The following is a 16,242-nucleotide window of genomic DNA, read 5'->3' as shown; positions in this document are numbered from 1 at the left end:
TTCTGTTCTCTGAACCGGTTCCAACCCGACGCCAACTGATTAACAATCAACAGCCACACACACACACACACACAGGCCAGTGCGGCAGGGAGATAGCGAAAAGGGCTGGTCTGATGAGAAAGGGAGCCAGCTGAGTATCCGAAATCGAAGGAAGAGAGAGGGGATGAGTGTCACATTGTAAAGCATGCAGCCAGGTAGTGGCTGCTGGATGACTGGGGAGCACATTGTGCATCACGTGTGTCTGTCAAAGGCAGGCAGAGGAGTGGGTGATGGGAGACACACCAGTCCGACATCTCAATGGTGCTTCCTCTCCTCTGCTCAGCAGCAGTAGAGTTGTGGATGTGTTTTACCATCTAGCTAGCAGCATGGCTCTGCTCAGAGAAAACAAGCCCTCCAAAAACAGCTTGCTTAAAACATCTTCGGGCTAGGTGGGACGCCAACATCCGGTGAAATTGCAGGGCGCGAAATTCAAAATACAAAATTCGTAATATTAAACATTCATGAAAATACAAGTGTCTCATATCGTTTAAATTGTTAACTTCTTATGGCTCAAATCCCGTTAACGGGATCGATTTGACAACATCCGGGGAAATTGCAGAGCGACAAACTAAAAATAAAACATCGTAACATTAAACATTCTTGAAAATACAAGTGTCTTACATCCTTCAAAAGATTTGAATCTTGGTAATCAAACTGCGTTGTCCCATTTAAAATAGCTATTACAGAGAAAAAAATGCCATGCTTTTGTTTGAGAAGAGCGATCAACAACAAACTTTTTCCGCCATGACAGGTTTGACACATTCACATCTGAAGGTAAAATAATGACTTAGATTCTGAAATCTTGCTCTAATTTCTCATCCTGAGGGTCCCAGTGATCAAATGAAGTGCCGTTTTCTTTGATAAAATCCATTTTTATAGCCTAATGTGAAACATTTTGTAAACCGCTTGTGTCGTGAATTCCGTCTCTATCAACTTTTGACGAAGCATTCGATGTAATTACACACACTAAACATACATTTATCTAGTCATGGTTGGTTTCATTGCAATCCTCTGGATGTTTGTAACGCAGCCATACTTGATGGTTCTTTTTGCGGGGCGTATTGACCGATAGGAACTGATTTGAAGACAACGAGCAATGACCTCATTGCACACCAATAATATTAGCGAAGTTTCGTTTATTGACTGCATTTCTGCCCAATGACCACTGATCTTCTTGAAATCTAGCTTGGTAGATATCCAATGAGCTGAGGTAAACGCCAGTATGTGATGGTTATGGGTTGGAACACCAGCTCATGTTAGTAAACGCACGCGTAACAAGCTTCATTCGCCATTGAAGATCAGACTTGTTGCAGGCACACGCATTACGCACAGCAGTATTTTGTGAAGAGTATTTTCAACGATTTTATAGAAAACATTATGGCGAATAAATCAGGAAAAGCTCAGTCAAAGTCTAAGTATACAGATTTGCACCAAATTTTTGAAGAAATAGATAGGGAAAGCGAGACAGAATTGTTACAAGAAGATGAATCTTTGAGTGAGCATAGTTTTGACTCACAGGCCGAAAATATGTTTCTGCAAGAAGACATAATTCTGGACTGGTAAGTGCTAATGCCGTTGTTTGAAATATAATTCATTTGATATTTTTTGCCAAATATTATTATTTTTATGTTGCAATTTCTAGAAATATAATCAGTAATGAAATGTGTGATGAAATGTGTAAAGTACACATTGGCTATACATAGTGTGTGTGTGTATGTATGTGTATGACCCATAACCTGTGTGTGTGTGTGTGTGTGTGTGTGTGTGTGTGTGTGTGTGTGTGTGTGTGTGTGTGTGTGTGTGTGTGTATGTATGTATTTTTTTTCTCTCAATTTTTTATAAAAATGGAATGGAGTAGAACAGCAAACACACATACGGCCACTGTGCCGAGATGCGTGCGCCTGCTGCTCCACTCCACCCCATTTCCATATGAAATAGCAATTGAATGCTGTTGGGGGGAGGGCAGGCCCACAACAATGGCCGGAGTTGAATGGAACAGCACTTCACCATAGTGACTGTGTTCCCTCTGCTCTATATAATACATATCTGTTTATTTTACGTGATGATACAAGGCTCATACATAAATATTTTTTGAAATGTTTTCTTTCACAGTGATAGCGACTCCAACTGGGAGCCCCCAGGACCAAGGTGCCCATCCCCCACTGAAGCTGGTTCATCCAGCCGGACCCCTGCTGTCTCCGGCTCCACACCTACCCCCGCCCGGCCATCTAGAGGTGTGAAGACACTAACAAAGAAGCAGAGGAAGGGAAGTGTGGAACCTGCTGGCAGAGAGGTAGACGGGCATTGGCACTCTGTGCTGGAGGAGGATGTAGATCCAATTCCACCAGTTTTTAGACCGAATGGCAGCCGGGACCGCAACTGGACATGACTGTGAAGTACAGCCCCCTTCAACTTTTTCAACTGTTTTTCACCCCGTCAGTTGTTGATTCACTAGTGTCTAACACCAACAAGTATGGAGCTAAGAAGCAAGCAGGCAAGAAAGAGACATGGATGCCCATTTTCATGCAATACCTTTTCTGCTACCTTTCACTGGTCATTTACATGGGGCTGGTGAAGTTAAAAACCCTCAAGAATTACTGGAAAACATCCCCACTCTATCAACTGCCTCCCAAAAGTTGATGAGGACAATGATAAGAGGAGAGGCACCGCAAGGTTTGATAGGCTCTGCAAAATCAAACCTCTCTACCCCAGCATGGTTGAGGCCTGCAAGACCTATTTTCAGCTCGCCCAGAACTTGTCCATAGATGAGAGGATGGTAGCCTCAAAGGTCAGAATTGGCCTAAAACAATACATGCGTAACAAACCAACAAAATGGGGTTACAAACTGTTTGTTTTGGGTGATTCTGTGTGGCTGATTCTGCCCCCTCTACCTCTGCCACGAGTGGTGTTCACATGCCAAAATGCATAACTGCAGGCATGAATGTGCCTCAGGGCAAAAAGGGCACAGCATGTGTTCTTTGTCGCATGAAGTCCCCCATCACCTGCACCATGTGTTCGGTTTGCCTCTGCTTTACAGCAGAAAGAGACTGCTATGGGACATGGCATCAGCAGCAAAATATTGTGTAGAGGACTGAGGGTCTTCCACGTGTCTAACCCTGTTTTTTTTAAATATTTTTTTATATCTAAAAAAATATATTTTATATTTTATATTTAAAAAAAATTGTGTTAGAATTGCATTTTGTTATGTTGTATATAGTTATTTGCATTTTTTAAAATATTTTTCTAAATATTTATTAATAATTTGTATATATTTTTTGTGTGTTAGAATTGCATTTTGTTGTTGTATATAGTTATTTGCATAAAAATGTATCAGTGTATTAAAAATATATTTTTTCAACATTTTTATAAAAAGAAATTGTTAGAATTTAATCTTGTTATGTTGTATATAGTTATTTGCATAAAATGTATCATTGTTTAAAAATATATTTTTTCAACATTTTTATTGAAAAAAATTGTGTGTTAGAATTGCATCTTGTTATGTTGTATATAGTTATTTGCATAAAAATTTATCACTTCACCAATTCGGCCACTTGGATACATTTGGGCAACTTGTGTGGAACACCTGGGTGACTTCATGCTAAATGTCATGTAGCTCACTCATTCCTGAAGTTATCAGTCTGAAACTTTTCACAACTACAGTTGCCCTCTTGTGTTCTCCATCCAAATTATCCCCAGCATCCTATCTGACTGTTTGGCTTTTCTTGTACATGTGAAAGATGATGCTACAACAATTAAAAAACAGAAAATGTATGCTCTTTCTTTCTCTTTTCTTCTACCAGATCTATTGTGTTATATTATCCTACATTCAATTATCATTTCCACAAACTTCAGAATGTTTCCATTCAAATGATACCAAGAATATGCATATCCTTGCATCTGGGCCTGAGCAACAGGCAGTTAGATTAGGGTATATCTTCAGGCGGAAATTGAGAAGGGGGGCAAGCCTTAAGTTATTCCAGCCGCTTTGTCAGATTTTAAAAAGGCTTTACGGCGAAAGCACACCATGCGATTATCTGAGGACAGCGCCCCGCATACAAACATTTTCCAAACAAGCAGAGGTGTCACGAAAGTCAGAAATAGCGCTAAAATAAATAACTTACCGTTGAAGATCTTCCTCTGTTTGCAATCCAAAGGGTCCCTTTGTTCGATAAAGTCCTTCTTTATATCCCAAAAAAGTCAGTTTAGTTGGCGCATTTGACTCAGTAATCCACCGGTTTCGTTGAAAATGCATACAAATGAATCCCAAAAGTTACCAATAAACTTCATCCAAACAAGTCAAACAATGTTTCTAATCAATCCTCAGGTACCCAAATATGTAAATAAATGATCAAATTTAAGACGGAGAATAGTATGTTCATTTCCGGAGAATAATTAACGAAGTGCGCGCTCTCATCCACGCGCGCCACAATACTACAGCCAAAATGGGAGCCACCTAGAAAAACTACAAATTCTAGCTCATTTTTCAAAAAACAAGCCTGAAACTCTTTCTAAAGACTGTTGACATCTACTGGAAGCCATAGGAACTGCAATCTGGGAAGTATTCCTTTGATTTTCCCATAGACAGGCATTTTAAATGGTGTCACCTCAACAACAACAAAAATTCCCGGATGGATTCTCCTCTGGGTTTTGCCTGCTATATCAGTTCTGTTATACTCACAGACATTATTTTAACAGTTTTGGAAACTTTTGAGTGTTTTCTATCCAATACTAATTATATGCATATCCTAGCTTCTGGGCCTGAGTAACAGGCAGTTTACTTTGGGCACATCATTCATCCAAACACTGCCCCCTAGCCTTAAGAAGTTTTAAAGGAAGATTAATAGTGTGTGTGTGTGTGTGTGTGTGTGTGTGTGTGTGTGTGTGTGTGTGTGTGTGTGTGTGTGTGTGTGTGTGTGTGTGTGTGTGTGTATGTGTGTGTTGACTAGGGCTGGGCGATATGGCCAAAATATCATATCACGGTATTTTTCAAATTTGACAGCATTTTATATTTTTTTAATAAAAATTCTCCATTTGCTTTATCAATAGTGCATGACCCTATGGTGGCAACACAAATTCTATGTGATTTCAATGTGATTGTTTTATACTGTTCAATTCAACCAAAACATTTTCTGCATTTCCATCAATTTCTGCATTTCCTGCACTCATTTGAGAATTACCACACTGCCACATAGGGCTGCACAATATTGGCAATTTATTTTGCCTTATTTTTAACCAAATGTTGCAATTGCGATTTGACTTGTGATTAAGATCAAAACAACTGGTTGAACTGTTGGAATCATGGAAATATGTTTATTCTAACTCTATAGTAAGAATATAAATAATAGTAGGCACTTTGAATACAGTGTTGTTTGACATGAAAATGCCAGGGAGAAGTTTTTGTGACAGGGTAGGAACCAAAGTGATGGTCAGTGTTTCCCAGGGGGCCCTATAATTTTTGGCCACATTAACATGTTTTTTTTCATGTAGCCAACATATTCATGCTGTGCCTATTGATTTAGATGATACTGTTGCACAAACAACATGCTGATTTAGGCCTACACCAGCACTTTTTTCAGGCTGTATTAGCTATCTATGTTTGCTCTGACTCAGCACATTTTTTAGCTAGCTAGCTAACTAATTAGCATTAGCAGCTAACATGACTTAGCTAAAACATGCTAAGTAAGGAAACTAGCTGTTTGCAGATGTAAGAAACACAAACGAATAGTGTAATTATAGAATGATTGTGGATTTATATTAAGAAGCAAAGTAGAAACAACACTCATCAACATTGTTGCATGTGCTGCATTGACCATGCAGACTGAACGCAAGTGTCTCGTAGTCAAGCAACAACAATTGCGCTCCTTGAGTGACGGGCAGGACTAGGTCTGTGTGGAAAGCGGCATGGGGAGAGAGATGACTCAAGTAGCAGTTTAAACTATAGAAATGGACGTTACACACGGAATATCACATTTAATAAACCAAACATTCAAATGCCGTTATAGAAGGTAAAGTAAAAACCCAAACCGGTCTGTGCATCAATACCTGTATATAGTAAAATACCGTATACCGCCCAGCCCTAGTATGGCTCTATAGGCTCTGAAAAACTGTGTGTGCATGCCTTCCTACACTAGCCTACAGTATGTGCGTATGCTACATTGACTTTGTTGGAATGTGTAGCTTATGCTATCCTATGTTTTTGAGTGGGAATTGGTCCAGCTGAAGCTGATAGATGATGTAGCTGAAAGCTGACATATTAGCCAAAAGAGCAGAGGAGGTAATGCTGTAGCTTGCTAGCTCTGTCATTAAGGAAATATGAACAAGAGTTCCCAGCAGTGATGGTCCATAATGGCTGCACTGCATACAGCATCAGTGACTCTGGTAAGCCAGTCAGCCTGATGGCACACTAAGGAAATTGATGATTGCGAACGCGCCCCCTTAACCTAACCTACATCACTCAGGCACGTCTGCCACTGCCTCCCCCTGCCTGTGCTCACACTGGTGTAATTTATCCTTGAAGCATTTAAAGTGAGGAGCAGGGGGAGCCAGCCAAGCCACACACACACACACACACACACACACACACACACACACACACACGAGATAGCGCAGACGCACACATACAAACAAACTAGTGCTGGGCCCTCTCAGTTAAACACTCTGACACAACACACACAATGTGGGATACAGTCACAGCCCTACACATGTGTTCAACATTGTAATAAAACACAAACACCAAAAATATTATAGTAGCTAACTAACATATTACACAGCTATTTGCATGCTGTAACTAACTGTACGGACACACATGCTTTTACTCTTATTGTACAAACAGAAACAGCTCCACCTGCTATAAAACTAGGGTGAGGTTTGAAAAGCTTCCCCTGACCAGACAGCTATGGGACAGACTAGAGTAGTAGAGGTGAGTGTGTGCTATGACGCTAGGTCTTACCTGTCAGAGATGTCATGGCTGGCTGCTGCTGTGGCTCCGAGCAGTCCTAGAGCTGCACTCCCCACTGCTGCCTCCATGATACTGGCTCACTGCAGGAGTAGCCTGCCAGAGAGGGAGGAGAATGTGGAGAGGTAGGTGAAGAGAGAGGGGAGGGAGAGAGAGAGATGGTGTAAAGAGGAAGGTAAAGGGGAAGATTGACAAGGGACAAAGAGAAGAGAGAAAGAGAGAAGCTGTTCTGTGTGTTTGTAGCCTGGGGATTACATCCAGCAAGCTGCAGATGAAATACATTTAACCCCCGCTATTCTGGAAGAGCAACTCCAACAAGTTACTATAGATAGCTATGGAGCAGGTTTTCTGTTAGGAAATTGTGGCACCAGACATTTTACCGGCAGTATTTTCATTTACCTGACATTTGGACCCATATGCATTGGGTGTGTAACCTGATTAGGGTGTCCACCCACGGTGCCTCGAATGATAGAAATCACATTTAGAATATGGTCATTCATATTAACAGAACATGCAAGTCGAGGACGCAACGATGTCCGGTCCTTCTTACCAAATTCAGAATAACTATCCACATGTACTTTTCCTCAGCCAACAAGACAAGTAATGAGCAGCAAAAGCACTTGCTTATGTCAATCTACTATCCCCCATTGTTTAAAAGTTTACCTATTCTATTGGTCAGCTTGTCGAGAAAGAAATAGCCTATTCCAAACAGACTCTCGGACAGTTGCCTTGCCGAGACAATAAGACAGTGGCAGAATAAATTCAACCACACCTTGTGCTGCGGACAACAAAAGGCCACTAAGGTGAGTATATTTCGGTGTGTAATAAAGGCCTTTTGTGGGGAAAAACTCATTTTGATTGGCTGGGCCTGGCTCCCCAGTATGTCGGCCTGGCTGCCAAGTGGGTGAGCCTATGCCCTCCCAGGCCCACCCATGGCTGCACCCCTGCCCAGTCATGTGAAATACATAGATTAGGGGATAATTAATTAATTTATCAATAAAATCTTTTAAATTATTGCATTTTACGTTCATATTTCAGTTCAGTATATTTAATACGACTGGTAATTCCATCAATTACTAAGCTAAAAAGCCTTATTTCTTCTCTAGGACAATTGGCCAGTGCAAATTTTATTTAAAATCGGCTTTTCAATTAATTTTTTTTTACCAAAAGCCGGCTTTCACCGGCTAACAAAAACCCTGATATGGAAATAAAAATGTAAAAAATTATATTTTTATGAGAAAAAAAAACATGTATTGAGTGAAACAATCCTAATGAACCTGAAAATGTTTTACTCAGAAACCGTAGTGAATTTCCTACAGATGTAATTAGCTATGTTTTCATGAATCGATATCAGTGCCTTGCATATCAGTTGATGCCTACAAAATAGAATACAGGCTGTTTCTTGCCAAATGCCTTTCAATTACACACGCCCAGTAACAGTCAGAGGACTGTTGTGTTGCCTCTCCTTTTCTCTTCTCTCATTTTTATTAGTGTGCCTGTGAGAGAGAGAGAGTGATTGAGAGTGTTGTCACATGCGAGAACACAAAGGGTGTCGACTTGCTTACAAGCCCTCCCAACGATGCAGAGTTAAAAAATAATCAAACAAAAAACAGTAACAAGTAATAAAATACACAATAATGGAGCTAAACTCAGCAAAAAAAGAAACGTTCTCTCACTGTCAACTGTGTTTATTTTCAGAAAACTTAACATGTGTAAATATTTGTATGAATAAAACAAGATTCAACAACTGACATGAACTGAACAAGTTCCACAGACATGTGACTAACAGAAATTGAATAATGTGTCCCTCAACAAACGGGGGGGGGGGGGGGGTGTCAAAATCAAAAGTAAGTCAATGCAGCTGGTGGCCACACCAGATGCTAAGTACTGCAGTGCATCTCCTCATGGACTGCACCAAATTTGCCAGTTCTTGCTGTGAAATGTTACCCCACTCTTCCACCAAGGCACCTGCAAGTTCCCGAACATTTCTGGGGGGAATGGCCCTGGCCCTCACCATCCGATCCAACAGGTCCCAGACGTGCTCAATGGGATTGAGATGCGGGCTCTTCGCTAGCCATGGAAGAACACTGACATTCCTGTCTTGCAGGAAATCACGCACAGAACGAGCAGTATGGCTGGTGGCATTGTCATGCTGGAGGGTCATGTCAGGATGAGCCTGCAGGAAGGGTACCACATGAGGGAGGAGGATGTCTTCCCTGTAACGCACAGCATTGAGATTGCCTGCAATGACAATAAGCTCAGTCTGATGATGCAGTGACACACAACCCCAGACCATGACAGACCCTCCACCTCCAAATCGATCCCGCTCCAGAGTACAGGCCTGGGTTTAACGGTCATTCCTTCGACGTTAAACACGAATCCGACTAAAACCGTGACTCGTCAGTGAAGAGCACTTTTTGCCAGTCCTGTCTGGTCCAGCGACAGTGGGTTTGTGCCCATAGGCAACGTTGTTGCCGGTGATGTCTGGTGAGGACCTGCCTTACAACAGGCCTACAAGCCCTCAGTCCAGCCTCTCTCAGCCTATTGCGGACAGTCTGAGCACTGATGGAGGGATTGTGCGTTCCTGGTGTAACTCGAGCAGTTGTTGTTGCCATCCTGTAACTGTCCTGCAGGTGTGTTCAGATGTACCGATCCTGTGCAGGTGTTGTTACACGTGGTCTGCCACTGCGAGGACGATCAGCTGTTCGTCCTGTCTCCATGTAGCGCCGTCTCACAGTACGGACATTGCAATTTATTGCCCTGGCCACATCTGCAGTCCTCATGCCTCCTTGCAGCATGCCTAAGGCACGTTCACACAGATAAGTAGGGACCCTGGGCATCTTCATTTTGGTGTTTTTCAGAGTCAGTAGAAAGGCCTCTTTAGTGTCCTAAGTTTTCATAACTGTGACCTTAATTGCCTATCGTCTGAGGAAAAGGGATGCTTCTTTATTTGCTGAGTTTATACACAGGGAATACCAGAACCAGATTAATTTGCAGGGGTACAAGGTATTTGAGGTAGATATGTACATGAAGGCAGGGTAAAGTGACTAGGCATCAGGATAGATAATGGTAAGACTAAAATAAAAAACAGAGTCACAGCAGAATATGATGTGTAAAAGTGTGTGTGGGTGTATATGTGCTGTGTCAGTATGCGTGCATATGTAGTGTATGTGAATGTGTGTGGGTTTTGTGTGCGAGTGTGTAAATAGTGTGTATAGTATGAGTGTGTGTTAAGTCCGTGCAAGATAGGGTCAGTGCACATTTAATTAACTATTTAGCTTTCTCATGGCTATTTAGCAGTGTTATGTCTTGGGGGTAGAAGCTGTCTCGGAGCCTGTTGGTTCGAGAGCTGGTGCTCCGATACCATTTGCCGGAAGGTAGTAGAGTTAATAGTCCATTTATGGCAGGGGTTCCCAAACTTTTTTGGCCCGCAACCCCATTTTGATATCATCTGAAAAAGGTGATGTAATGTAATCAATGGCCAATGTTTACTTTTTACATTTGGGCTGTGACAGTCTATTACAAATCAGTGTGACAGTACTTTTGACAGAAGGAATTATGGTTTGAAGTGACAAATGCCTCTGAAAGGTATTGGGAAGTTGGAAAGCAGTAGCGGTACGTGGGTAAAATCACTGATGAAACCAGAAAAAAAAGCCATATTACAACCTTTGTTGTGATAATTGCGTTGTTTGCTCTTATAACCTGTTAGTTCGTAACCTGTTAGTTCATATGCCTTGCCCGAGACAATAAGAAAACACAGTGGCAGAAAAAATTCAACCACACCTTTGTTTCATCCCAAAACCAGAGAGCAACATCTGTCCGGTGAAGTCAGCAAAGCATATTGCATGTAACAAACAGTTACATGACCTACAGCATAGTCAAGCAAGTTAATGTTTACGAAGTTTTCGGACTATTAACCAACTATTGATTTAGAACCACGGAGATATACCGCAAGTCGCAAAGAAAACAGGAGCTACCTCAACTACTCCAGAATCATTTCAACTTAAACATTTACAGTTAATTCGGAAAGTATTCAGACCCCTTGACTTTTTCCACATTTGTTACATTACAGCCTTATTCTAAAATTGATTAAATTACATTTTTCCTCAAGTCCACACACAATAGCCCATAATGACAAAGCGAAAACAGTTTTCTAAATATCAGCTACAGTGCCTTCGGAAAGTATTCAGACCCCTTGACTTTTTCCACATATTGTTACATTACAGCCTTATTCTAAAATGGAATAAATAAAAAATCCTCAACAATCTACACACAATACCCCATAATGACAAAGCGAAAATAGGTTTTTAGAAATGTTTGCTAATTTATAAAACACGTTTCCATTTCTACAGATTGATTGAGTCCACCTGTGGTAAAGTCAATTGACTGGATATGATTTGGAAAGGGACACACCTGTCTATAAGGTCCCACAGTTGACAGTGCATGTCAGAGCAAAAACCAAGCCATGAGCTTGAAGGAATTGTCTGTAGATCTCCGAGACAGGATTGTGTCGAGGCACGGATCTGGGGAAGGGTACCAAAAAAGTTTTGCAACATTCAAGGACCTGAAGAACACAGCAAGCTCCATAATTCTAAAATGGAACAAGTTTGGAACCACCAAGGATCTTCTTAGAGCTGGCTGCCCGGTCAAACTCGAGCAAATGGGGAGAAGGGCCTTGGTCAGGGAAGTGACCAAGAACCCGATGGTCACTCTGACAACGCTCCAAAGTTCCTCTGTGGTGATGGGAGAACCTTCCAGAAGGACAACAATCTCTGCAGCACTCAGCCAATCAGGCCTTTATGGTAGAGTGGCCAGACGGAAGCCACTTCTCAGTAAAAGGCACATGACAGCCCGCTTGGAGTTTGCCAGAAGGCACCTAAAGACTCTCAGACCATGAGAAACAAGATTCTCTAGTCTGATGAAACCAAGATTGAACTCTTTGGCTTGAATGCAAAGCGTCACGTCTGGAGGAAACCTGGCACCACCCCTACGGTTGAAGCATGGTGGTGGCAGCATCATGCTGTGGGGATAGTTTTCAGCGGCATGGACTGGGAGACTAGTCAGGATCGAGGGAAAAATGAACGAAGCAAAGTACAGAGAAATCCTAGATGAAAACCTGCTCCACCTTCCAACAGGACAGCGACCCTAAGCACATAGCCAAGACAATGCAGGAGTGGCTTTGGGAGAAGTCTAAATGTCCTTGAGGGGCCCAGCCAGAGCCCAGACTTGAACCAGATCGAACATCTCTGGAGACACCTGGAAATAGATGTGCAGCGACGCTCCCCATCCAACCTGAAAGTTCTTGAGAGGATCTGCCGAGAAGAATGGGAGAAACTCCCATAATACAGGTGTGCCAAGCTTGTAGATTCATACCCAAGAAGACTCAAGGCTGTAATCGCTGCCAAAGGTTAGTAATACATTTGCAAAACTGTCATTATTGGATATTGTGCGTAGATTGATGAGCGGGGAAAAAACTATTGAATCCAGGTGTTCTCTTGTGGCTCAGTTGGTAGAGCATGGTGTTTGCAACGCCAGCATGGTGTGTGCAACGCCAGGGTTGTGGGTTCGATTCCCACGGGGGGCCAGTACAATTTTTTTATTTTTTTAATAAAAAAAATGCATGAAATGAAATGTATGCATTCAATACTGTAAGTCGCTCTGGATAAGAGCGTCTGCTAAATGACTAAAATGTAAAATAAGGCTGTAACGTAACAAAAATGTGGGAAAAGTAAAGGGGTCTGAATATGTTCTGAATGCACTGTATATATATATAATCAAAATCACCTATGCTTAGTCTAATACAGTGACAACTAAAAGATACCAAACATAATTTAGTCCAATCAACATAAGCTAAATATGTGGCTTTCCTTGGTTCTGATGTATGGGTGTGTTCGTGCAAGTAGAAAAAAACATGTTGGCTCACCCTAGTTGTAGAGAAATGCCAATGCCATCCTCTCTTTCATGTTGATGAAACGGTCTATAACTGTCATACAGTAAACGTTTTTAGTTTTTGTTGTCCTAGGCTACCTGGCTAAATTGCTTGCTCGCTAGCCTAACTTCCTTTCATGGGCAACGATGAGCCTGCTAGTTAACATTAGCCCACTACATGTTGAACTTCCATTCTCTCAGGCCAGGGGCACAATGTATGAAGTTATGGTTGGATCAGAATCCCTGTTATAATCATTGGCCAGTACGGAGAATGAAGAAAAACGACAAGTTTAAATCCCTATCTCAATCCATGGCTAATTTAGGAAAGGGACAATTTTATCTAGCTAGCCACCGGAGGACGACACAACAAGATTCAACAATTCACGTTGTTTCTGTCAATTCCGTTTTGCTTTTGATGTAATTGGTTTGAAGCCAAATCCAAACTGGTTTCCCTTTACACTTTTTCTTGGTGAGCCAGGACCATTCACAGTTGAGCTCACTCAGTTTAGCTCAACACTGATTGACTATTATTTATACTTAGTTTTTTTAATCAAGGGATTCCAAATGCTTGCATTCAACACTACGGACAGCTTCAGATAGATGGGCTACACGTACAGAGACAGAGGGGGCACTGTTTCGCTTGCTCGGATGTGTTCTCCAGTGAGATATATTCAGCCTCTTGCGACTTGAAGGAAAAATATGAAACACAGACGACAGATAAATTATTATACATGTTTTTTTGGGGGGGAACCTTGCTTCCCTTGGCATCCATGAATACATACCACTGTTCAGATCATCATCAGGCAATCATTTTGAATGATATTCTGTGTAGAAAATAACATTGTGTAGAAAGGTCGCTAATTTGAATCCTGGAGCCGACTAGGTAAAAAATATGTTGATGTACCCTTGAGCAAAGCACCTAACCATAATTGCGCCTTTAAGTCGCTCTGGATAAGAGCATCTGCTAAATTACTAAAATGTATAGTGTGTGTATGTGTGTTAGAGAGACCGAAACTGAGAATGTATATGTGCGTCACAGTGATAGAGAGAATGCATGTGTCACATATTTGTATTGTCAAAAAGATTGTGTGTGTAAGAATGGATGTGATGTGCATGACAGAAAATGTGTCAGTGTGTGTGTGTTTGCGCCAGTGAGGCAGGCAGGCAGCGAGGGGTTCTGGGCTTCACACGAATACCTGACCCAGCAGAATCCCCATAAAGTGAACGACCTTGCCGGAGGACAGTGCATCTGCTCCTCCGACATCATGCCATGCCAGGGACACAGAATACACACTGGATGTCTGGATTAACACTACTGGAAGTACAGAGGGTGAGGGGAGGTGTCGATCGAAGAATGGGACAATCAAAAGACATTCAAATCTCTGCAGATGACTCTGGGAGTACATTGCATTTTGGATCATAAAATATGCAGTGGCCACGCGAAGGCACACAGGTTACTCTTTAGGAAAATCAAAATCAATACTTGGATGATCCCCTCAGTTGAAAGAACGTAATACAGTATATTCATAGGGATTGAGAAAGAACTGTGTCAGATGATATTTAGTTGACATCACTGGTAATACAGTAGGCCTATATTCATAGGGAAAGAAGTGTTCGAAAACGTAGAAACCATCTGATTCGCAATTACCTCTGTTTCAAGTAAGAAACAACTTTATCTCTGATGTTGTCATCTTTAGTTGACATCCCTGCTAACACAGTAGGCCTATGCAGAGCAACAGTAAAGGCATCGTTTTGTAAGCACCAACTCCGGCATGGCTCATTGGCCAAAACCTATGGGAAAATGAATGTTTTTTTTTTTTAGGGTTATTGGATAAACTCTGATCAGCTCACGCCACTTTTTGTGAATTCTGAAGTCTATGTAATCAAAACAAGCACGGACTTCATTACTCATAAAGGTCATGTTAACTGACTGATATCTCATTGAACAAAACGTATAAGATCTCCTAAGCCTGTGTTAACCTCAGACGTTATTTTTGGTGTTTATCCTAAAACCCCATTCTTTCCACATTAATTTCCCCCATAGGAATGGCTGAGCGAACCAGAGGTAACTAATTACCGTTCTTTTAGGACTACAAACTGGCGAGCTCTATACCCATAGAGAGAAGTGTTTTGAAGCGCAGAAACTTCTGGTTCGTAATGACCACCAGTCACTGTCTCAAGTAAGAATGACTTTCTCTGAGATTGTCATCTTTAGTAGATGTCCCTGGCATTTAATCGTGTCTGATGAGCCAATTCTCCCCTCCACTCTAGCCCTCTATCCAGCCGGCAATTAGTCAGGCCTGACATTTGCATTACGATACCCGCCGTTTGCCATTTATTGAGAAGGAAATCATGCTACGGTTGGGCTAATTGAGTGACTCAAAACTGATCCATACAACCTCTTGTTCATTTCCGGCCTACTCACCATCTCTTGTGCTTTTCAGAGAGCTTACGATTGTGTTTGCGATCTTATAAACAGTATGTGGGAAAATGTGCGGTTTGCACTAATCAGACCATCATTCAGTGGAATGAATATAGAAGGTGGGAGGCACGGCTAAAATGCCATGAAGAGAAAATAGTTGCAGTTTCTGAAGCTACTCAAAGATGGCTATTCAAACATTTGAATATTTCAACACACAGAAAAGGAGATAGCTCACCAATTAGACAGTATATGGAAATAAATGGCTGTAGCGTAGGGCTTACAGTGTTTGATAGGCAATGCAAAGACATGACATCAGATCTTTCACTGTTGGTCCTTCTTCGACTAAGCCTCTCCCTGATAAGTGACAGGCTAAGAATGAATGTCCTGCGATTTCTGAATGTCTCACAAGAAAGAGGGTTGACACCCAGCATCTCAGATTTTTCTGAAATTGTTTTGGTTGTTAGATACAGATAAGATTAGCATTCCTGCGAAATGTTGTTGAAATATAAATTTGATCTCTGAGAAATTAAGCTAATTGATTGCACCCAAATTGGCCATTTTAATTTATTTGATTAATATAATTAATTAATATACTACCTAATATCAGTTTTCTAACAATGAATTAGACCTGAGGAATCCAAAGAGATGGTCAAAAGCCACCCAGGGACCCCCCACACCAACAACTGGTACACTGGATGATTTCTCTGTTTGACAAGGAGTATGGAGCTGCGGCTGAGTATTGTTTCTTCATCCTATAAATGTATTTCCCAGTGAATTCTGTGTTGTCTGTTCAGATAAACCTAACTAAATTATGTCCCATCCTACAACCTGATATTACCGTGTTCTGACCACTAGATGGTGCTGTTCCTGCTATTTATTTTTTTAAGAATACCCCCCC

General features: G+C 41.5%; 1 long non-coding RNA gene across 1 annotated transcript in view; it reads right to left on the bottom strand.

The window, feature by feature from the left end:
- The window catches only part of LOC115154187 (uncharacterized), a 113,529-nt gene that overhangs the window by 25,096 nt on the left and 72,191 nt on the right, over positions 1–16,242 (bottom strand). The window contains exon 2 of the long non-coding RNA XR_003867838.1: positions 6,989–7,090. This is a non-coding gene — a long non-coding RNA (uncharacterized LOC115154187). The remainder of the gene's footprint in view (positions 1–6,988; positions 7,091–16,242) is intronic.

The sequence above is a fragment of the Salmo trutta genome, chromosome 19 (genome assembly GCF_901001165.1).
Source record: "Salmo trutta chromosome 19, fSalTru1.1, whole genome shotgun sequence".
NCBI lineage: Eukaryota > Metazoa > Chordata > Actinopteri > Salmoniformes > Salmonidae > Salmo > Salmo trutta.
The sequence above is the reverse complement of the archived record's forward strand: the minus strand, read 5'-3'. Positions and strand labels throughout refer to the sequence as shown.